Source organism: Diceros bicornis, chromosome X (genome assembly GCF_020826845.1).
Source record: "Diceros bicornis minor isolate mBicDic1 chromosome X, mDicBic1.mat.cur, whole genome shotgun sequence".
NCBI classification, from domain to species: domain Eukaryota; kingdom Metazoa; phylum Chordata; class Mammalia; order Perissodactyla; family Rhinocerotidae; genus Diceros; species Diceros bicornis.
In genome coordinates, this window is record NC_080781.1 from 136,749,018 (window position 1) to 136,773,847 (window position 24,830).

The window sequence follows — 24,830 nt, forward strand, 5'->3', positions numbered from 1 at the left end:
TGATATCAAAAACACAAAATGTGGGATGATGGGAGTTAACGAGTAGAGCTTTCAGGTAGAGGTCAGACTAAAGAGATCATCAACTTAATATAGACTGCTATATACGTAGGTTACTATATATGAACTCCATGGTAATCACAAACCAGAAACCTATAATAAATACACAAAAAACTAAGAGAAAGGAACCCCAACATAATACCAAAGAAAGCCATCAAACCACAAGGAAAGAGAACAAGTGAAGAAGAAAGTAACTGATAAGAACTACTAAACACTGAGAAAAAAAAGAAAAAATATGGCAGTAAGTACATACTTATCAATAGCTACTATAAACATCAATGGACTAAATGCTCCAATTAAAAGGCATATGGTGGCTGATTGGATAAAAAGACAAGACCCATATATATGCTGCATACAAGAGACACACTTCAGAACTAAAGACATTCACAAACTGAAAGTGAAGGGGTGTAAAAAGATACTCCATGCAAACGGGAATGAAAAGAACGCTGGGGTAGCAATACTTATATCAGACAAAATAGACTTTAAAACAAGAACTGTAACAAGACACAAAGAAGAGCACTACATAGTGATCAAGGGAACAATCCAACAAGAGGATATAACATTTGTAAATATCTATGAACCCAAAGTAGGAGCACCTAAATAATTAAAGCAATTATTAACAGACATAAAAGGAGAAATAGGCAGTAACACAATAATAGTACGGAACTTTAACACTCCACTTACACCAATGGATAGATCATCCAAACAGAACTCAATAAGGAAACATTGACCTTAAACAATACACTAGAACAGATGGACCCGGTAGATATATACAGAACATTCCATCCAAAAACTAAAGAATACACATTCTTTTCAAATGCACACGGAACATTCTCCAGGACTGATCACATATTAGGCCACAAAACAAGTCTCCATAAGTTTAAGAAGACTGAAATAATACCAAGCATCTTTTCTGACCACAACAGTATGAAACTGGAAATCAACTATAGGAAGAAAATCAGAAAAGCCACAAATGTGTGGAGATTAAACAAAATGCTACTGAACAGCAATTGGGTCAATGAAGAAATCAAAGGAGAAATCAAAAACTACCTGGAGACAAATGAAAATGAAAATACGGGGGCCGGTCCCAAGGCTTAGCGGTTAAGTGCACACACTCCGGTACTCGCAGCCCGGGTTCGGATCCCGGGCACGCACCGACCCACCACTTGTCTGGCCATGCTGAGGCGGCATCTCACATATAGCAACTAGAAGGATGTGTAACTATGACATACAACTATCTACTGGGGCTTTGAGGGGGAAAAAAAAAGGAGGAGGATTGGCAATAGATGTTAGGTCAGAGCCAGTCTTCCTCAGCAAAAAGAGGCTGATTGGCATGGATGTTAGCTCAGGGCTGATCTTCCTCACAAAAAAAAAATATGTAAAAAAAAAAAAGAAAATTCAACATGCCAGTATTTATGCGATACAGCAAAAGCGGTTCTAAAAGGGAAGTTTATAGCAATGCAGGCCTATCTCAACAAGCAAGCAAAATCTCAAATAAACAATCTAAAAGTGCATCTAAGGGAACTGGAAAAAGAAGAACAAACAAAGAGCAAAGTCAGCAGAAGGAGGGAAATAATAAAAATCAGAGCAGAAATAAATTAAATAGAGACTAAAAGAACAATAGAAAAAATTAATGAAACCAAGAGCTGGTTCTTTGAAAAGGTAAGCAAAACTGACAACTCTTTAGCTACACTCACCAAGAAAAAAGAGAGAAGGCTCAAGTAAGTAAAATCAGAAATGAAAGAGGAGAAATTACAACAGACACCTCAGAAATACAAAAGATCATAAGAGAATACTATAAAAAGCTTTATGCAACAAATTGGATAATCTAGAAGAAATGGATAAATTCTTTGACTCATACAACCTTCCAAAACTGAATCAAGAAGAAATAGAGAATTTGAATAGACCAATCACCAGTAAGGAGATCAAAATAGTAATCAAAAACCTCCCCAAAAATAAAAGTCCAGGAACAGATGGCTTCCCTGGTGAATTCTACAAAAGATTCAAAGAAGACTTAATACCTATCCTTCTCAAATACCTATCCTTCTCAAAAAATTGAAGAGGAGGGGAAACTTCCTAATTCATTCTGTGAAGTCAAGATTACCCTGATACTAAAACCAGACAAGGACAACACAAAAAAAAGAAAATTACAGGCGAATATCACTGATGAACATTGACACAAAAATCCTCAACAAAATACCAGCAAATCGCATACAACAACACAATAAAAAGATCGTACACCATGACCAGGTGGAATTTATTCCAGGGATTCAGGGATGGTTCAACATCCACAAATCAATCAATGTGATACACCACATTAATAAAATGAAGAATAAAAAGCACATGATCTCTCAATAGATGGAGAGAAAGCATTTGATAAGATAGAACAACAATTTATGATAAAAACTCCGAATAAAATGGGTATAGAAGGAAGGGACCTCAACATAATAAAGGCCATATATGACAAACCCACAGCTAATATCATCCTCAATGGTGAAAAACTGAAAGCTATCCGTCCAAGAACAGGAACCAGACGAGGATGCCCACTCTCACCACTCCTATTTAACATAGTATTGGAAGGCCTAGCCAGAGCAATCAGGCAAGAAAAAGAAATAAAAGAGATCCAAATTGGAAAGGAAGAAGTGAAACTGTCAGTATTTGCAGATGACATGATTTTATATATAAAAAACACTAAGGAATCTGCCAAAAACTTTTAGAAATGATAAATGAATATGGTAAAGTTGCAGGATACAAAATCAACATACAAAAATCAGTTGCGTTTCTATACACTAACAATGAAGCAGCAGAAAGAGAAATTAAGAATATAATCCCATTTACAATTGCAACAAAAAGAATAAAATAGCTAGGAATAAACTTAACCAAAGAGGTGAAAGATCTGTACACTGAAAACTATAAAACTTTGCTGAAAGAAATTGAAGAAGACACAAAGAAATGGAAAGATATTCCATGCCCTTGGATTGGAAGAATTAACATAGTTAAAATGTCCATACTTCCTAGAGCAATCTATAGATTCGATGCAACTCCTATCAAAGTCCCAACAACATTTTTCACAGAAATAGAACAAAGAATTCCAAAACTTACGTGGAATATCAAAAGACCCAGAATAGCCAAAGGAATCCTGAGAAAAAAGAACAAAGCTGGAGGTATCAAACTCCGTGATTTTAAAATATACTACAAAGCTATAGTAACCAAAACAGCATGGTACCGGCACAAAAACAGACACACAGATCAATGGAATAGAATCAAGAGCCCAGAAATAAACCCACACATCTATGGACAGCTAAACTTCGATAAAGGAGACAAAAACATACAATGGAAACAGGACAGTCTCTTCAACAAATGGTGCTGGGAAAACTGGACAGCCACATGCAAAAAAATGAATGTAGACCATTATCTTACACCATACACAAAAATTAACTCAAAATGCATTAAAGACTTGAATGTAAGACCTGAAACCATGAAACTTCTAGAAGAAAACATAGGAAATACGCTCTTCGACATCGGTCTTAGCAACGTATTTTCAAGCACCATGTCTGACCAGGCAAGAGAAACAATAGAAAAAATAAACAAATGGGACTACATAAAACTAAAAAGCTTCTGCACAGCAAAGGAAACCATCAACAAAATGAAAAGACAACCTAACAATTCGGAGAAGATATTTGGAAATCATATATCTGATAAGAGGTTAATCGGAATATATAAAGAACTCATACAGCTCAACAACAAAAAATATGACAGCTCAATTAAAAAATAGTCAAAAGACCTGAACAGACTTTCCTCCAAAGAAGATATACAGATGGCCAACAGGCACATGAAAAGATATTCAACATCATTAACTATTAGGGAAATGCAAATCAAAACTACAATGAGATATCATCTCACTCCTGTCAGAATGCCTATAATTAACAAGACAGGAAACAACAAGTGTTGGAGAGGATGTGGAGATAAGGAAACTCTCATACACTGCTGGTGGGAGTGCAAACTGGTGCAGCCACTATGGAAAACAGTATGGAGATTCCTCAAAAAATTAAGGATGTAAGTACCATATGATCCAGCGATTCCACTGCTGGGTATTTATCCGTAGAACATGAAGACACCAATGCGTAAAGATACACGCTCGCCTATGTTCATTGCAGCATAATTCACAATAGCCAAGACTTGGAAGCAACCTCAATGCCCATCAAGGGACGAATGGACAAAGAAGATGTGGTACGTATACACAATGGAATACTCCTCAGCCATAAGAAATGATGAAATCCAGCCATTTGTGACAACATGGATGGACACTGCGGGTATTACGCTAAGTGAAATAAGTCAGAGGGAAAAGGTCAAATACCGTCTGATCTCACCCATAAGTAGAAGTTAAAAACAACAATAAACAAACACATAGAGACAGAGATTGGGTTGGTGGTTACCAGAGAGGAGGGAGGGAGGGAGGAGGGTGAAAGGGATGATTATGCACATGTTGGTGGTGATGGGTTGTAATTAGTATTTGGGTGGTGAACATGATGTAATCTATGCAGAAATAGAAGTACAATGGTGTACACCTGAAGTTTATATGATGTTACAAACCAATGACTGCAATAAAATAAAATTCAACAGAACCAAAAGGAAAAATCTGCATAAAGAATCATACTTGATTCCCACATGGCAAGACTCAGTATTGTAAGAATATCAGTTCTTCCCAAACTAATCTATAAATTCAATTCACTCCCAATAATTACCCCAACTATACTATTTATAGAACTGATCATATACATCATGAGTCCAGTCCATTTGTTCTGAAAATAAAATAAAATAAAAATAAAGTACTTTCCAAGTATCTATAAAAACATTATGGTTGATATTGGGGTGGAAATAAACTAGTATAAACAACAATGACAATAATAATAACTAGCACTTATATATCATTTCTTAAGTTCAAGGCACTGTCCTAATATTGCATATATTACATTTAATCCTAAAAATGATCTCATATCACCTCCTACATATTTGTAAACTGAGACACCAAGAGATTAAGTGATTTAATCAATGTCATACTGTTAATAAATGATAGAGCTAGAACATGAACCAAGCAGTCTGGCTCCAGAGGCTTAGCTTTTAACTACTATGTTTAGCTGTCACTTTGCTAATGATATCAAACAGAACATCTGTATTAGAATATATCCACATGGAAATTTAATATATGATGAAGGTAGCACTTCAGATAAGTGGGGAAAGGATGAACTACTTATTAATAGTGGAGGTACAATTGGCTATCCATTTGGAACAAGTTAAAGTTAATGTCCTACCTCATTCCACACCCCAAAATAAATTCCAGATGGCTTAAATATATAATGAAAAGAATATATTGGAAAATTTATGTAAAAAGTTAAAATTATTTTTAGAGTAAAAAACACCACAAATTATAAAACAGACTGGAGGAAATATTTACAGTATATGTGCCAGAGTTGGGGCCAGACTGGTGGCACAGCGGTTAAGTGTGCACACTCCACTATGGTGGCCCGGGGTTCGCAGGTTCATATCCCGGGCACGCACCGACGCACTGCTTGTTAAGCCTGCTGTGGCAGCGTCCCATATAATGTAGAGGAAGATGGGCACGGATGTTAGCCCAGGGTCAATCTGCCTCAAGGAAAAAGGGGAGGATTGGCATTGGATGTTAGCTCAGGGCTAGTCCTCCTCACAAAAAAAAAGAAAAAAAAAATATGTGCCAGAGTTAATGTCTCAAACCACTTCCTCTCAAAAAAGGCAAAGAATAATAATAGACCATTTATAGAAGGAATCCAAATGGACAATAAATTTATTAAAACAAGCTCAGTATTACTAGTAATCAGCAAAGTGAGAAAATAGAACATGTTAAATTGGAGAAATTTTAAAAGATTGAGAATATCCAACAATAGCGATAACATATAGGGAAATGAGCACTCTCTCTTGTTCTTGGTAGGATGTAAACCAGAAAGCCTTTTTGGACGGTAATTAGGCAGTATCTATCAAAATTTTAAATGTGTATTCATTTTGGCCCTGCAGTTTCACTTTAAGGAATCTGTCCTACAGATATATTTGTATATGTCTGCAAAGATATATGAGATTATGAATGCAAAATTAATAGTAACACTATAAAACATACAAAACTTACATCAGTAGGTAAATAGTTAAATTATGTCCAATCCATATCATGAAATAATATGAAGTTATTAAAATAATAAGATTTATAAGTACTAATGTGGAAAGATGTTCCATGATATGTTGTTAATTTTTTTAGAGCACACTAAAGAACACTATGTTCTCTTATTTTTCTTTTTTTAGAAAAAGAAAAAAAGTCTGAGTGAATATCTGTGTGTGCATAGAAAACATTTGAAAGATGACTCAGGGGCCAGCCCTGTGGCTTAGTGGTTAAGTGCACCCGCTCCGCTACGGCGGCCCGGGTTCGGATCCCAGGCACACACCGATGCACCGCTTCTCCAGCCATGCTGAGGCAGCGTCCCACATACAGCGTCCCACATACAGCAACTAGAAGGCTGTGCAAGTATGACATACAACTATCTACTGGGGCCTTGGGGAAAAAAAAGGAGGAAGATTGGCAATAGATGTTAGCTCAGAGCCAGTCTTCCTCAGCAAAAAGAGGAAGATTGGCATGGATGTTAGCTCAGGGCTGATCTTTCTCACAAAAAAAAAAAAAGGAAGAAGAAAGATGACTCAAAGTGATTTTATTGAGGGAGAAAGGAAGACCAATCTCTGAGAACAGCATTTGAAGTATTAGGAGAGGACTAGGTGTTTGCAAAGAAGACTGTAAAACATGGGGCTTGAGAACCAAAAGGAAAACCAGGAATGTGGTATCATGGAAGCAAAGGGAAAAGAGTTTCAAAAATATGACATCAACAATGCCAAATGCTTTGCAAGATAAAGGATTCAACCAATTCAAGCTAAAGTGTTTACTCAATTTAGCCACATGTGGCTCATTGGTTACCCTTGGCAAGCTCTCCTTCAGTGGAATGCTATGGAAAAAAATCTTGGATTAAGAAGTGAATGGGAGATGAAGAATTAGAGAAAGTGAGTATAAACAACAATTCCAATAAGTTTGGCAACAAAGAGAGATGTAAAGGTTGATAGCAAGAGAGGGGTTGAAGACCCTCCTGAATCAACCTCTTGAATACGTTTTTGGAAAAAGTTAGGGTACAAGCCGTAAGTCACAAACTTATTATGCCCACAGGTATCAGGCAGATAGCCTAAATTAGAAGCAGACTGTACGTAAAGTGATAGCAAGTTCTGGCTTCAGTTTGGGGATCAATAGAGCAGTAGAAACTATGGTGAACTGGAAACCATATATCCCATCTAAAAGGAATAGCCGTGACAGCTTCAGTAGTTTGTGGCTACATTGGAATCCAGATCCTGTGTTTCTAGATCTTCTGGCTATTCAATAAATACAAAAAGATCAAGGTTACTAACACCATGCAGGACAATGCTGTGGGCCAAATATATCTATAGTAATACCTAGAGCAACTACTAAGAAAACTATACAAAGACATATGTCAAAAACACTAAAAATAAATCAAGATGTAATCCTAAGCAATGTTCAGGTAACCCACAGGAAGGCAACAAAAGAAAAACAGAGGAAAGAGAAAGAGGGAGAACAAACAGAAAACAAAAAAAAACATAAACTGGCAGACTTAAGTGCTAACTTGCCAATAAGTACATTAAATGTAAATGGTCCCAATTTAAAAAAAAGAGAGAGAGATTGTCAGATTAGGTAGAATAATATCAAGATCCAATTGTATGCTGTCTACAGGAAACTCACTTTAAGTATATAAAAGCACAAATAGATGAGAAAACAAAAAGATGGACAAAAGTATACTATGTGCACTAATCAAAAGAAAGCTGGAGGGGCTAGATTAATATCAGACAAAATAGGCCTCACAGCAAGGAATTTATCTGGGACTTAGAGGGACATTTCAAAATAGTAAAGAGGACAGCTTATCAAGAAGACATAACAGTCCTATTGTTATTGAATATATGCATCCAATATCAGAGTTTCAATATACATGAAGCAAAACTTGATCAAACTGAAAAGCAAAGCAAACAAAATGTTCCATAATCTAACCCAACCTAACTTTCCAGGCTTATTTCCTGCTCGTCTGGTGCTACAAGCACACTAGATACCTTACTGTTTCTCAAACATGTAACAGATTTTCTCATCTCTATGTCTTTAACCATGCAGTCCTCTATGCCCAAAATGCCTTCTCCCTCATTACCATCCCCTCAAATCCTCACATTTCAGGGCCAGATTCAAATGCTACCTTTTCAAAACGTTTCCCCTGACACCAGATGTGATCTCTCCCTCCTCTGAAATCTAACTTCAACCTGGTACATGCTTCTCTTAAAGAATTATAGTGAACTATTTACAGATCCATCTCCTGAAGAATAGAGCTCTGTCTTATTCATCACTGTATTTATAATGCCTAATTCTAATATAGTAGCCACTAAATAAATGTTTTCAAACAGGAACAAAATTAAGCAACTTAGCAGAGGAAAGTAATAGATGAGGAGGAGGAGGTCTTAGGTGGTAACCAAGCTTGGAGTATGACTAAGTTTTATTTATTAATTTATTCAGTCACCTAGACCTACTTTCTTCAATCCCTCAACACTTATTGGACACCCACTATAGCCCAAGCTCTATGCTAGTTAATAATCATCATGCCCAACATTGAACAGTTTTCAAAAGCACTTTTACATCCATAATCCTCTGTCTTCCTTACCTTTAAAATAATTAAGAAGTTCTGATACGGCTTTACTACAACATAGAAGGCCTCATTTTATTTCTTGAAGGTGAGACAAGTAATGTAGGAAGACACCTTCTGGTAATTTTAAAGCACTATTTTGACATTTATTTTCCTCCCCATTAGGAATATTCTAAGCAAATAGGTACTATCCCTGCTGACTCCACATATGTTCTCCCCTGTTTGTTATTGCAAGCACCAGCCTATATTTCTGAGCTGTAATCTACATAGTATGTAACCACATATCATACTGTCATGGAGTTGTAGTCACTTGTGTTAACTGTTTGCTTTTATCACCACCAGCCTAGATATCATATGAGGAAAGGTAAATATAACAGTCACAGAGGGGAGGGAAATTCACAATGCCATCACTGAGAATTTAGTAATTAGCAGGTATATAACAGAAAATGTGAGACCCTAACTAGGGATCCATGACATGAACTCACAAAAAGGGATAATGGCATTCTATGTACAGATTTGATTATACCAGCCACAAGATTGGAGGCCCAACTGTAAAGATTGTAGAGAAACTGCTCTGTAATCTATCCTTACATTTGTATTTTATTTCATTTCTGGGGTTCTTTATATACAGTTTAAATGAAGTTTGTTTTTTTTGTGTGTGAGGAAGATCAGCCCTGAGCTCACATCTGCCAATCCTCCTCTTTTTGCTGAGGAAGACTGGCCCTGAGCTAACATCCATGCCCATCTTCCTCTACTTTATATGGGACGCTGCCACAGCATGGCTTGACAAGCAGTGCATCAGTGCATGCCTGGGATCCGAACCAGCAAACCCTAGGCCGCCACGGCTGAGTGTGCACACTTAAGCGCTTATAACACCGGAAGTTATTTTTTAATTCCAACCTCTTTTTACCAAAGTAAAAGTCAAATAATTTTGTTCAAGATAAAATGATTGAAGAAGGGATGTAGACTCAGGAAGGGAAAAGTCAAGAGAGAAGAGTATATATAGACTCCAACTTGGGCGTTCTTATATTTTTCTAACTTCCTGGGTACAGCTAGCGTTGAGAACAGCTACCTTAGAGTAGTGCTTCTCAAACTTTAATGTGCATGCAAATCACCTGGGAGACCTTGATAAAAAGGTAAATTCTGATACAGTAAGTCTGGAATGGAGCCTTTGATTCTTCATTTCTAACAAGCTCCTAGGTGATCCTGAAACTGATGCTTCACTGACCACTCTTCAGGTAGCAAGGCCTTAGAGAAGTTCTCCAAGATATGTCAAAGGAGACACATATAAGGATGCTCATTAGAGCCCTGTTTATATTAGCAAGGAGGGAGAAAAAAGAGAAAACACCTTAACTATCCCTTAGTAGTATAATAGATAAGTAATCTGGAGATTTTCATAAAATGGAGCACTAGTCAGTAGCTAAAATTGGTGAGCTATAGATGCCATGTATCAACATGGATAAGTATTTAAAAACATAGTGATGATTGACAAAAGCAAGTTTTAGAATATAGTTTGATACTTTTCAAGTACATTAAAAATACTCAATACAATATTACATTATGTATAGTTTATGCATCTATGCCTGTATAGTTAAAACTTTAAAACTTTCACAAGAATGATATATACTAATTCTAGGAGAGTACTTACCCTGGGGGAATGAGAAGAAAGAAATGAGGATGTGAAATTCTATCTTTATTGGTTAAGTGGAAGGAAGGTCAGAAAGAACTTAGCTCTGAATCATATTTTCAGTAAGTTAACATCTGTTGGATCTGTATGATTTGTTACATTTTTCTGTACTTCTAAATATGTTTGAAGTATTTTGTTATTAAATTTTTTAAACATCTAGGGGTTTGTTGCACTTTAATTCTTATGTCAGATGCTACTGTGAGGAAAGGCTCTGGTCTCAATAATAGGAACCTCCTTGTGAAATGAATTACTGTATTCTCTGTCTTGCGCCTAGTCCTGCTCAGCTCCGTTAAATCAGCAAATAAAAGATTACCTCCAATACTTCACAATATTCCTGTCCTTAGTCACAAACTTCTTGCCCTAACCTTTTTTATAGTCTCTCTGGCCCTCAGATTCCTCCATACCTTAATATAAAAGTCTCAAGTAGGGGCCTCAACAAATTTGCTCCAAATCCAATAGTGTGACCTGAACATCCTGGGATCATCTCTGTTTTAAGCTTCTTCTCTAAGAAATAAAAGTTGATGTTTTACATGATAGGAAATCAAGTAAAACTCAGAGAACTTCCATGTCTCTGAAGCATTTCTCTGCTTTTACGACACCTCCAATTGTTATCGTTATAGTAAGATGGCAAACACTAGCATGATGGAGTGAGTCTCCTCAAAATATACCTGTCCCCACTTGATGGAAAAATGCCCTAAAAGAAGCTGTTAAAACATTTAAAAACATAACCCACAAAGTCTTCCTTTTGCTGTTCATTGACTTCCTTTGCCTCTAATATTGACTAGTTTGATGAAATGGAATAAAACTAGGGCTGGAACATCTGCCAGTGACTAGAAGTCTAACCTTAGACAAGTCACTTAAGAAACCTGGATAGTTCTCAAATTCCTCATCTAGAAAATACCAAATTTCTAGCCTAATATATGTTGAGGACTGACGCAAGTCATTATGTTTATTAAAAAGGTAATGAATTAGTATATTTCTTTTTTAGATACACCACCAACCTTTATTCAACTTGCTCTTTTTCAGTCTCTGCTCTCCTTTCAATAATCTTTCTCTGACTTTTTTTTTTTAACACCCATGTTCTTGTCCTGCCACTCCTTGGCGACAGCTCTCATCATGAAGATGCACTGCTAGCCAGCTGTCAATGGTATTTTCCCTAAGTCTCTAGAATATTGCTGATAGAATAAATGCCTTGAGGACCCACCCTAAAAGGCAATAGCAATGTACTTTGCACGTCAAGTCAAGCTTAATTGACTCATTGCCCACTGTTTTCTGTCTGAAGCTATTGCCTTTTGTTTTCCTATTACTACCTGGTTCTATGCAAAAACTGTTAGGCATAAGCATTTCCATGGAAACCCACCAACCACTTAATTCCAGAGACTCATCTCCCTGAACATTTATAAATTTCCAACCTGCACATGGAGTCAAGCGGTGGTAAGTTTTCCTGCTTAGCTATAGCTGGAGTCTGGCTGGGTTTTTGTTTGGAGACTGGGTCAAACAGGGAAGGTAGCAGCAAGAGACAACAGTAACAAGATCCTTTCTTAAGAACTAACAAAAGCTAGAGCTTAGGGTCTCAGAAACCTCTGTAATTCCCACTTTTGGGATATCAATTGACTTAGGGCCCACACAGCTTCCAAGTTTTAAAGGCAAAGCTTCTCAAAGATGGAGCTCCTAATGAAAACCAAAAAAAAATTTAAAACCTTCTCAAAAACTTGGTCTCTAACTACTCCATGAGGAAAGCTCAAAAATAGTTGTGGTAAGGATCTGTACATCAAGAAAGGCTACTTGAGTCCATAACAAGAACAAAGGATCTGGACTCGGGAAGACCAGCATTCCACTCTGGACCCTGCCACTTACTAGTGTCCTCACTGTATACAAATCACTTAGGCTTCCTGAGCCTCATTTTCCTCAGCTGTAAAATAGGAATTCTACCATCTCCTTTTAGAGTTTCTGTGAGGATTATTCAGTTATAGTCTCTAATTCTCAATTTCCTCTGCCAGCTCCTCTTCCACAGGACCATTACCTGTCCTCAGGGCTGCCTCCTGACTGCTTCTCTTATAGCTACTCTCTTTCCTCTAGGAGAGCTTCATCTATTCCCATGACTGCAATTGCTATATGTCAATGCTTGACAAGTATCTCCAGACTCATGCATCAATTTGTCTATTTAACATCTTCACTTAGATGTCCCAAGTGCACCTCAACATAACATGTCCAATATTGAACTCAAAATATCTCCCTTCTTTTCCTAAACATGCTTCACCTGCAGTCTTCCTAATCTTGATGGATGGTTCCACCATACACCAAGTCCTATTAATTATATCTCTTAAAATGTCTTTTAACTCTTCTTTCTTTTTTCTGGCTCCGTTATTACTACACAAGCCCAAGCCACCATCACCTTTTGCTAGGACTATTTCGCGAGCATATAACCTTGTCTCCTTGCTTTCACTCTTGCCCCTCTAATTAATTCTCCACACAGCACAGAGTGTTCCTTTTACAATGTAAATCAGAACCATATCACTCATCTGCTCCCATTTCTGTTAGGATAAAGACCAAATTCAATATAATGTGGCCTACTGGGTTATACATGATCTGAACACTGCCTACCTCTCCAGTTCTGTCATATGTCATTCTATCCCACCACTCTTTCCATTCCAATCTCACTGGACTTTTCTCAGTACTTGAAACATACTATGCCCTTTCTAATTCAGGCCTCAGCATATTATATTCCCTCTACCAGAACATAATTTACTCACAAGCCCCAACTCTTTTCATCTGGTTAACCCCTATTATTCCTTCTGTCCACATTTTAAATTTTACTTCCCCTGATGAACATTTATTTCCTCCACCTCAAACAATGCCAGGTCATCCCCTTTAGCTTCCACAGAATCCTGTGCTTCTTATTCGCGGTACTTAACACACATATAACCATTTAATCTACCTACTTAATATCGTCCCCACTGCCAAAAGGCTAAGCTCTGAGAGGGCAGAGAATTTTGTCTTTTGTTAGACTTTATATCTCCAGTGCCTAGCACAATACCTGGAGTTCAATAAATACTTGTGGACCTACTTCAGCAGCCCTGTAATTGTTCTCCTTGCCTCTATTTTTCCCCTTTCAATCTCCTTAATAAGGTGTAAATCTGAACAAAACAATCGAATAGTTGCCCAATGCCCTTGGGATAAAGGCCAAACTCCTCAATATGACACAGTATATTGCCTGATCAAGATACTGCTTGTCACTCTAGGCTCACCTCCCAACATTCCGCATTCTCATACCAAGCTCCACACTGAACTATTTGCAGTTTCACAAGCTCCTCATGGCTTCTATCACCTCTCTTTCTCTGCAGATTGTCGCCTCTGCCTGAAAAGTTCTCCCCATATTCCTTTGTCTAGGTAACTCCTATTTATCCTTTAGATATCAGCTTTAGAAATTATTTCCCCTGAAATCTTTCCCTGACTCCCCAAGATTGCGTTAGGCATATCTCTCATATACTCCCATAACATATCGTACTTGCATTATCAAAGCATGTGTCACTCAGTATTGCAACCAACTTCCTATGTATGTCTTTCTCAATAGACTCTAAATTCCATAAGAGCAAGGGCTGTTTCTCGTTTACAATTGTATCCTGAGTACTTGGCAAAGTAACTAGTACAATAGAGCAAAATATTTTCAAAGTGAATTCATTTTCTCTTCCAATAGTTCTACAATCCATACCTCTCTTTCTACTCCTAGTTCAGACACAATCTCTCACCTATTCTACTACAGCAACCTCTTAACTGATATCCATCCCCAAGTCTACCCTCTTTGCTGACACCTGAAAGATCTTCTAAAATATGAATCTGAACATAACTTCAAATTTGTTCAAAGGTTCCAACCACTTACCAGATAAAGTCTAAATTCCTTAGCATGGCACGCTTGATTGGGTATATGAGATAATCAAAGTATGGTGCTTAGCAAAGTGTCTTTCACACTAAAAGTACTCATAATTGAGGCCGGCCCAGTGGTGTAGTGGTTAAGTTCGCACACTCTACTTCAGTGGCCTGGGGTTCACAGTTTTGGATCCTGGGTGCAGACCTACACACCACTCATCAGGCCGCACTGTGGCAGCATTCCACATATAAAATAGAGGAAGATAGGCACAGATATTAGCTCAGGTTCAATATTCCTCAGCAAAAAGAGGGAGATTGGCAACAGATCTTAGCTCAGGGCCAATCTTCCTCACCAAAAAAAAAAGAAAAAGAAAATAAAGTACTCATAGTTGTTAGCTACTGTATTAGTAAACTTTTGTTGCAACAACAAATAACCCCCAAATCTCATTGGCTTATAACAACAAGTAAACATTTGTTGTTATTTTGAATAACAGTTTTGAGGCCAGCTATGGTTTGGTTGAGTTCACCTGGGCTCAGGTTCAAATTTGCTCCACTTGTCTCTTATTCTGTGACCCAGGCAGAAGAAACAGCAGCTACCTGCGGAAATGTTCTTCTCATGGATGGTGACAGAAATGCAAGAAGCCAGGATGTACTATGCATGCACTTTTAAAACCCCTATTGAGACATGATACATTTCTCATCTGCTCACATTGCATTGGCCAAAGCTCATTACATGGCTAAACCCAAAGTAAATGGGTCAGGGAAGTGTACTATACCTACTAAGTGGCATTGTAAAGTAACCTGGCAAAGGGCATGAATGAAAAATCTTAATACATGGAGAGAGCACAATAGGTGGGAACATTTTAATGCACCAGAACCTCCATTGTTATTCAAGAAACTTCACAAACTTACCCCTATCTACCTTTGCAGTTTCATCTTCTGCTACTGCCAATCTTGAAATTTAGGCTGCAAAAATACTGTGGCAAGTATTCTCCAAAAATGGGCCCCTGATGATGTACACCTCCCAGTACTAATGTTATTGTATAGTCCCAATCCCTTGAATCTAGGCAGACATGTGACTCATTTGTCACCAACAGAAAACAGTAGAAGTGGCACGGCATGGCTCCTAAGCAAGGTCAGAAGAAGCCTTTTAGCTTTGACCTTGGTCTCTTAGAGAAGCTCACTCTTGTGATTATCCTTCTTGAGATGTTCTGTTGTTTTTCTTTTCCTTAATAGCTGTTTTAAATCATTAAGTTGTGTTTTTATTGCATCTTGTATTTTTTAAATTGTTGTAAAATATACATAACATAAAATTTACCATCTTAACCATTTTTAAGTGTACAGTTCAGTAGTGTTAAGTATATTCACATTGTTGTCCAACGTATCTCCGGAACTTTTTTCATTTTTCAAAACTGAAACTCTATACCCATTAAACAACCTCCCATTTCCCCTCCCCCTAGCCCCTGGCAACCACCAATCTACTTTCTGTCCCTATGAATTTGACTACCCAATGTATTTCATATACGTGGAATCGTACACTATTTCTCTTTTTGTGACTGGCTTATTTCACTTAGCATAATGTCTTCAAGGTTCCTCCATATCATAAAATGCATCAGAATTCTCTTCTTTTTTAAGACTGAATAATATTCCATTGTATGTATATAACACATTTTTTTTATCCATTCGTCTGTCAATGGACACTTGGGTTCCTTTCACCTTTTGGCTATGGTGAATAATGCTATTATAAACATAGGTGTACAAATATTTCTTCAAGATTGTTTTCAATCCTTTTGGATATGTACCTAGCAGTAGAATTGCTGGATCTTATGGTAATTCTATTTTTATTTTTTTGAGGAATTGCCATACTGTTTTCCACAACAGCTGCACAATTTTACATCCCCACCAGTAGAACACAAAGGTTCCAATTTATCCTTATGCTCACCAACACTTATTATTTTCTGGTTTATTTTTTCATAGTAGCCATCCTAATGGATGTAAGATGGTAAGAATTTAAGTTTTGAAGTGGTTTCTTACACAGGAATGGAAAATTTTTTAAAAAGTCCAGCTTTACCCTGATTACAAGCCAGACAAAAATATTATAAGAAAACTGAAGACCAATGTCCATCATGAACACAGATGTAAAAATTTTTAAGAAAATTGTAACAAATTAAGTCCAACAATATATAAAAATGTCATGCAAAGTAGAATTTATCTCAAGAACTTAAAACTTGTTTAATATTCATAAATCAATCAATGTGATTCGACATATGCTGTGGTCTGAATGTTTGTGTCCCCCCAATATTTATATGTTGAAATCCTAATGCCCAATGCTATGGTATTAGGAGGTGAGTATTGGGAGGTGATTAGGTCATGAGAGCAGAATCTCATAAATGGGATTAACGCCCTTATAAAAGAGACTCCAGAGAGATTCCTCATCCTTTCCACCATGTAAGGACACAGCAAGAAAGCACCAGCTATGAACCAGGAATATGGCCCTCACCAGAATTTGACCATGCTGGTACCTTGATCTTGGACTTCCCAGCCTTCAGAACTGTGAGAAATAAACTTTTGTTGTTTATAAGGTACCCAGTCTGTGGCATTTTGTTATAGCAGCCCAAATGGACTAAGACACCATATTAACTGGTTAAGAAAACATATGATCGGGGTTGGCCCCGTGGCATAGTGGTTAAGTTTGTGCTCTCCTCTTCAGTGGCCCGAGGTTCACAGGTTCGGATGCCGGGCGCAGACCTATGCACCACTTATGAAGCCATGCTGTGGCAGGCATCCCACATATAAAATGGAGGAAGATGGGCACAGATGTTAGCTCAGGGCCAATCTTCCTTAGCAAAAAGAGGAGGATTGGCAACAAATGTTAACTCAGGGCTAATCTTCCTCACACACACAAAAAAGGATCATCTTAAAAAATGCAGAAAAAGCATTTCACAAAATCAAACACCCATTCCTGATAAAAATTCTCAGCAAGCTTGAAATAAAAGTAAATTTCCACAACATGATAAAGTCCACTCACAAAAATCCTACAGCTAACATCTTCCTTATTAATGAAAGACAATGTTTTCCCTCTAAAATAAGAAGCAAAACAAGGATGTCCACTCCAACCACTTCTGTTAAATATTGTACTATCAGTTTGAGCCAATGCGATCAGTCAAAATAAAGGAAGGAAGGAAGGAAGGAAGGAAGGAAGGAAGGAAGGAAGGAAGGAAGGAAGGAAGGAAAGTCACCCAGATTGGAAAGAAAGACATAAAACTGTTTTTATTTGCAGATGACATGATCATCTGTGTAGCAAATCTTAAGGAATTTATAGCAAAGTTGCTAGCTACTAGTTATAGAAAAGTTAGCAAGGTTGCAGGATATAAGATCAGTATACAAAAATTAACTATATTTCTACACATCAACAATGAACAATCATAAAATGAAATTAGAAGAACTAATCAATTTAATTTGCATTATCATCAAAAATAAATATTGAGAAATAAACCTGGAAAAATATGTGCAAGACTAACAACTACAAAATATCTCTCAGAAAAATTAAAGAAGACCTAAAAAATGGAGAGATATACTGTGTACATGGATTGGAAAAAATCAATATTATTATGAGTCAATGCTTCCCAAATTGATCTATAGATTCAATGCAATCCCAAACAAAGTTCCAGTAGGATCTTTTTTTTTTTTTTTTTTTTGGTGAGGTGGACTAGACCTGAGCTAACATCCAATGCCAACCCCCCCCTTTTTTCTTGAGGAAGAATGGCCCTGGGCTAACATCCATGCCCATCTTCTTCTACTTTATATGGGACGCCGCCACAGCATGGCTTAACAAGCGGTGCGTTGGTGTGCGCCTGTGATCCGAACCCTGGGCCGCCACAGCAGAGTGCGCGCACTTAACTGCTGTGCCACTGGGAGGCCCCCTCCAGTAGTATCTTTTTATAGCTATCCAGCTAATTCTAAAGTTGCCTTATATGGAAAGGCAAAGATTCTAGACTAGCTACAACAATTTTGTAAAAGAAGAACAAAGGTGGAGGACTTACACTACCTGATTTCAAGACATATTATAAAGCTACAGTAACCAAGATGGTGTGATATTGGTATAAATATAGTAAATATAAATATATATTTATATTTAAATATAAAAATAGAGAAAGGATAGCATTTTCAACAAATTGTAAAGGAATAGTTGGATGGCATATGTAAAAAATAAATTTTGAAGCATACTTCACATCATATACAAAAACTGAAATGTATCATAAACTTAAATATAAAACCTAAAACTACACAAAAATCTAGAAGGAAATAGGAGAATATCTTGTTGACTTTGGATTATGCAAAGATTTATTCAAAAATTAAAAGCTCAACTCATGAAATAATTGATAAATTTAACTTCATCAAAGTTAAGAAATTCTGCTCTTCCAAAGACCTGTTAAGAGGATAAATAGACAAGCTACAGGCTGGGAGAAGTTATTTGCAAATCACATATCTGATAAAGGATTGTATTTAGAATACATAAAAAACTATCAAAATTTAATAATAAGAAAACAACCAAATTAAAAAATGGGTAAAAATATTCACCAAAGAACATATGTGGATAGCAAATAAGCATGTAAAATAATGCTCAACATTATAAGCCATTAAGGAAAAGCAAATTAAAATCTTGAGGCACCATGTCAGACATATTAGAGTGTCTAAGACTAAAAAGACTGACCATCCCAAGTGTTGCTGAGGTTGTGAAGCAACTGGATCTCTCATACACTGCTGGTAGGAATGCTAAAATAGTACAATCATTTTGGAAAACAGTTTTGCATATACTTACCATATGAACCAGCCATACCACTCCTAGGTATTTACTCAAGAGAAGTTAAAGTATGTGTTCATACAAAGACTTGTACATGAATTTTCACAACAACTTTATTCATAATATCCAAAAACTAGAAACAATTCTAACATTCTTTAACAGATGACCAGTTGAACAAACTGTGATATGACCATACAATGGAGTACCAACCAGTAATAAGAAGAATGAACTATTGTACACATATCAATATAGATTAACATCAAAATAATCATGCTCAATGAAAGAAGCCAAATAAAAAAAAAGTACATGCTATATAATTCCATCTATATAAAACTCTAGAATATGCAAACTAGTGTACAATGACAGAAAGCAGATCAATGGCAGCATAGGGGTGGGTGAGAATGGTCACATGGGAGGGAGAGATTAAAAAAGGGAATGAGGAAATCTTTGGAGATGATAGATATGTTCCTTCTCTTGATTATGGTGATGGCTTCATGGGTTTAGACTTAAATCAAAATGAATCAAATTATACTGCATAAATATATACAGTTTATTGTATATAAATTATACCTCAATAATCCTATTTTTTTTAAAAGCTTTTATGCTAAGAAAACTTTAAACACATTTGGGCTTTACTTTCAAGATGGTCAATTAAGGACAGGTTTATTTTTTTTCTCAAATAGAAATATATTGACCCAAAGTGATTTGGAAGTACATATTGGGGGACCTAAAATAGTCTAGAAAGTGAATCCAAGTAGGTTTTCCAAAGGAAGTGACATTTATTTTGAGATCTGGAGAGTAAATAAAGATGAAAAGGCTAACAGAATGGGAAGAAAGTTAAGAAAGAGAGCTGTAGGCAGAATGAACCATGTGAGAGGTTTTCTAGCTTGGTTAAATATTCTAAGTTTCCCTGGACCTCAATGAGATTGAGAAAATATAGAATTTCAAGATATGTTTTGATAATTTATTATATTTTGAATATTGATTTAAATAGAAGTTGTTTTAAACAAGACATTGGATTTTGCACTATACATAATACCCTATAAACATAGAGCTAGAAAGACTCCTAAGAGACCATCGAAGCCAGTGGTTCTCAATTATAATCTCCCTCTCTCTCGACAGTCATATATAACACAGGGTAACTCTCAAAAGAAAGGTAATTCTCACAGTCATTTAATTCACCTTTGACTTCCCTGTGGGAGTCTCTACTCTCAACTAAATGTTTTCATTTTACAAATGGGATAACTAAGGCCCAGAAAGGGTAAAGAGACCTCTCCAAGATCACTGCAAAGAAATAGCAGAATTAGGATAAGAACCCATGTTTTCTTAATCTCAAGCCAGTGGTGCTCTTTCTGCAATAACCAATGAGACAATATAGTGTAACATGGGCTCTGGAGTAAGACTTACAGGGTCAAAGCCTGGCTCTGTTTTTTACTAGTCATGTAACCTTGGACAACTTAATCTTCCTCAGCCTCAGTTTCCTCATCTTTAGGGTTAAATGGTTAATATTTTGAAAAGTAGTTAAAAGAGTACCCAGAAAATAGTGCCTTGGAACAGTGCCTGAAATAGAAATGAATATTTGCTGTTTAGGGAGAACTTTAATGAGTTGCCGTGGCTGTCTGGTAGAGCCCCATAAGGATTCACATCTTGCCATACTTGATAAACTTATTGGAATCATGTAATGCACGAAGAGGTCTGGCAGCTTATCACTCAAAATGAATCCCATTAGTATTCAAGAACAGAAATACAAACTAGCAGAGACTCTAACTCTGAAAGAGATTGATCTTAAGACATATGTCCAGATAACTCAGAGTCTCCCCTCCCACAGGTGCACATATAGGGTGAAGACAAAATTTCCTAAGTTCTTCCAGAAAAACCCTTACTGTGACCTTAATCCCAGGACCCAACTCTAAGTCCCCAGGCCAGGCCAGAAGCTGGTGATCAGGTTGTAGGCATGGGAGCCTGCATTCTTTGACTGGGAGAAGTTAATATGCTGAGTGTACTTTTTTCTCATCCATTCAACAAATATTCACTGAGCACTTACTTTTTGCCAGGCACTGGTCTAGACACTGGAGATATAGCAGGTAACAAAGTACCTGCCACCATAGGGCTAACAGTTTAATCAGGGAATATAGACAATAAACAAGCATGTAAATGGTATGTCACAGAGTGGTAAGTATAACTGAAAAAATTAAAAGCAGGGTAAGGAGAATAGGCAATGTCATGGAGGGGGATATATGTATATATATATATGTGTGTGTGTATGTATATATATATATGCATACATATATATGTATATATGTTTAAAATCTAGAAAAAAAAATATATATATATCCCCCCAATCCACCTACCTGATACTCCCTATTCCCCTTACTCTGCTTTTATTTTTCTGTATGTATATATGTATATATAAAATGCATGTATATGTGTATATATGATATGTGTGTTTGTGTGTATGTGTGTAAACTTGCACCTCATGAAAAGTAAACATTTGAGCAGGGACATAAAGGAAGAAACTCATGCAAATATCAAGGGGGGAAGAAGAGTTTAGAGAGAAGAAACAAGTGCAGAGGCCATGGATAGGAATGTTCTTGGCACGTTTAGGGAACAACAAGGAAGCATGTGTGGCTGAACCAAATGAATAAGGGGGGCTGTGGTAGGAAAAAGAGGTTTCAGATATAGTGAGCAACACTATCACACAGGGCCTTATAGATCATTGTAAGGAATGTGGATTTTACTTTGAGTGAAATAGGAAAACATTAGAGAGTTTTGAGGGGAGGCATAATATGATATGACTTACATTTTTAAAAGATCATTCTGGCTGCAGTGTGGAGAATATACTGTGGTAAAGTCAGGGCAGAAGTAAGGACAGCACTCAAGAGATAATTGCAATGATCCAAGTGAGAGATGACTGGGGCTTGAGCCAGGATGGTAGCAGGGAAGAACATAATTGGTCATAAACTCAATATCTATTAAAGGGTTGGATGATGGAGTGAATGTGTTATATGAGAGAGAGGAATCAAAAGTGACTACAAGACTGTAGACCTGCACAACTAGAAGATTGGACATGCCATATACTAACAAGGGAGGATTGTGTAAGAAATGTGTTTGGGGAATAAGGACAGAAGTTCAGTTTGCAATACATTCAGTCCTGCTATAACATGACATATGTGTTTCCAAAAATCACCGTACTATGCAAAATTACTCAATAAAAACCCAGAGCTTATAGGAAAAATGGAGATATGGACACAACACTCAAAAACTTCATCAATGACACATAAAAAAATAGGAACTTATTTTAAACATAGCACAGTTTTACACGGGTCAAGTGGTTAAGAAATATATAAAAACTGCACAATAAATATGGCATTTTACCTTGAAAAAGACAGGAGTTTGTTCGTGGAAGTGAGCATCAGAAGAGTTGCAGGGTGTGAGTTACTTTGAAGAGGTGAAAAGGGGTTTATCTGAAATTGGAGAGAAAGTTTTAAGGCCAGATGTGAATGGATGTGGCTCCTGATACACATGGTAAACTGAGATAGCTGGTAGATGTTTGAAGTCTGTACACATGTGTTTTGTGCAATCCTACACGGCCCAGTTCAGCCAGAGTTTTCTGTTTTTTTCAAGTTTTTTTCTTGGACAAAATAGCACGTAAGTGAAATCTGCATTACACTCAAATTGTCCCTTAATTTATCAATAACACTGGAGCAAATTTGTGTCTTCAAAGAAAATGTTATAGCATAACCAACTATATGTTAGACATCAAAATGGACACGTGAAGTAGGCAGATGGATTTACAAGTCTAGAGTTCATGGTAAGATATTGGCTAAATCTAATTTGGAAGTCATCAAGATTTACATGCTACGGAAAGCCATGCGAGTGGATAAGACTACCAAGGGAGTGAATATAAATATAGATGTCAAAGAACTGAGCCCTGGGACATCCCAATATTTAGAAGTCACGAAGATGATGAGGAATAAGGAATAGATTCTGAGAAGGAGCAGCCAAAGAGGTTAGAGGAGAATCAGGGGAGTGAGGTCTCCTAGAAGTCAAGTGAAGAAAGTTTTTAAGGAGCAGGGAGCCATCAACTATGTCAAATAAAGCAGATAGGTCAAGTACAAAGAGGACTGGGAATTGTTCTTAGAATCTGATTAACTGAAGGTGACCGGCAACCTTGACAAGAACATTTGAGTAGAACGGTGAGACAGAAAGCCTGATTGGAGGCAGTTGAAGGGGAACTGGGAAAAAAAGGGACTGAAGACAACTAGTATAGGGAACTCTTTTGAGGGGAAGAGAAATAGAGAAAAGGGCAGTGTGAAGCATCAGCTTTTCTTTTAAAATTGAAGAAATTACAGCTTTTTTGTATGCTGATCAGAATGATTTAGAGGAGAGGAAAAATTTGACCATGTCGGAGACGGGGAGAATTGCTGTACTAAGAGACTAGAGGAAATGGAATCTAGAACAGAGATGCTAGGAGTATGGACAGTTCATCACAGTAACAGGAGTGAAGACAGAGTTCCTGGGCACAGATGTTGGTAGGTGGGAGAGATGCCGGTAGTATGGGGAGGTTCTCTTCTGATTGCCTCTGTTTCTCAGTGAAGCAGGAAGCAAGGTCATCAGTTGAGAATGAGATAGGGGAGGAGGTGTTGGACATTCCAGGAGAGAAAAATCAAATTGTTGTTCAGGAGAGCTTGAGAGTGAAAAGACTAGGATAACATGAGAGCACATTTGTACAAAAAAATTCCTACACATAGAACTGCTATATGTAACAAAGGGTACACATAATTTTAATTTTATTGAATACTGTCAAATTACCCCCTGAGATTATATTAGTTCGCATTACCACATGTAACAATGTCTGCTTTCCCAAGCTTTTGCCAACACAGTATGCTATCAACATTTTTACCCTTTCTAATCCAATAGTTGAAAATGATATCGGTGCAATTTTTTGTGTATGTGTGTGAGGAAGATTAGCCCTGAGCTAACATCCAATGCCAATCCTCCTCTTTTTGCTGAGGAAGATTGGCCCTGGGCTAACATCCATGCTCATCTTTCTCTACTTTATATGGGACGCCTCCACAGCATGGCTTGATAAGTGGTGCGTCAGGTCCGCGACGGGGATCAGAACCTGCGAATCCGGGGCCGCAAAAGCAGAGCGCAAGAACTTAACCGCTACACCACTGGGCAACCCCATGATATCAGCGCAATTTTAATTTTCATTTTTCTTATTTAAATGAGATTGATCATCTTTTCTTATGACGAATGTCCAAGGACCACAGATAGAGCTGGATCCTTCCAGGGAGCTGTGACTTGGTAAATTAGACAAGCAATTTCTTTTTGTCTTAGTTTTTCACTCTTTCAACCAGTATTTATTTAGTACCTACTATGGATCAGGCACTGTTCTATTGACTAAAGGGTACAGCAGTGAACAACCACAACAACGAAAAGAAAAGGTCAGAACCTAAACTGAGCCCCATAGCCCATAATCACAGAAGCTCCAGGGAAGAGGTCTCAGATAACTTCTAGTCCAAAATCACGAAACAAGGATCAAGGTTTGTACCCGAGGCAAAGATCAAGCTTTCTGTTAGGTGCTATGGAGAGAGACACAAAGATTTGTAAGCAGGCAAGTGACATAAATCAGAGCTAAGCTTGAGGATAACAA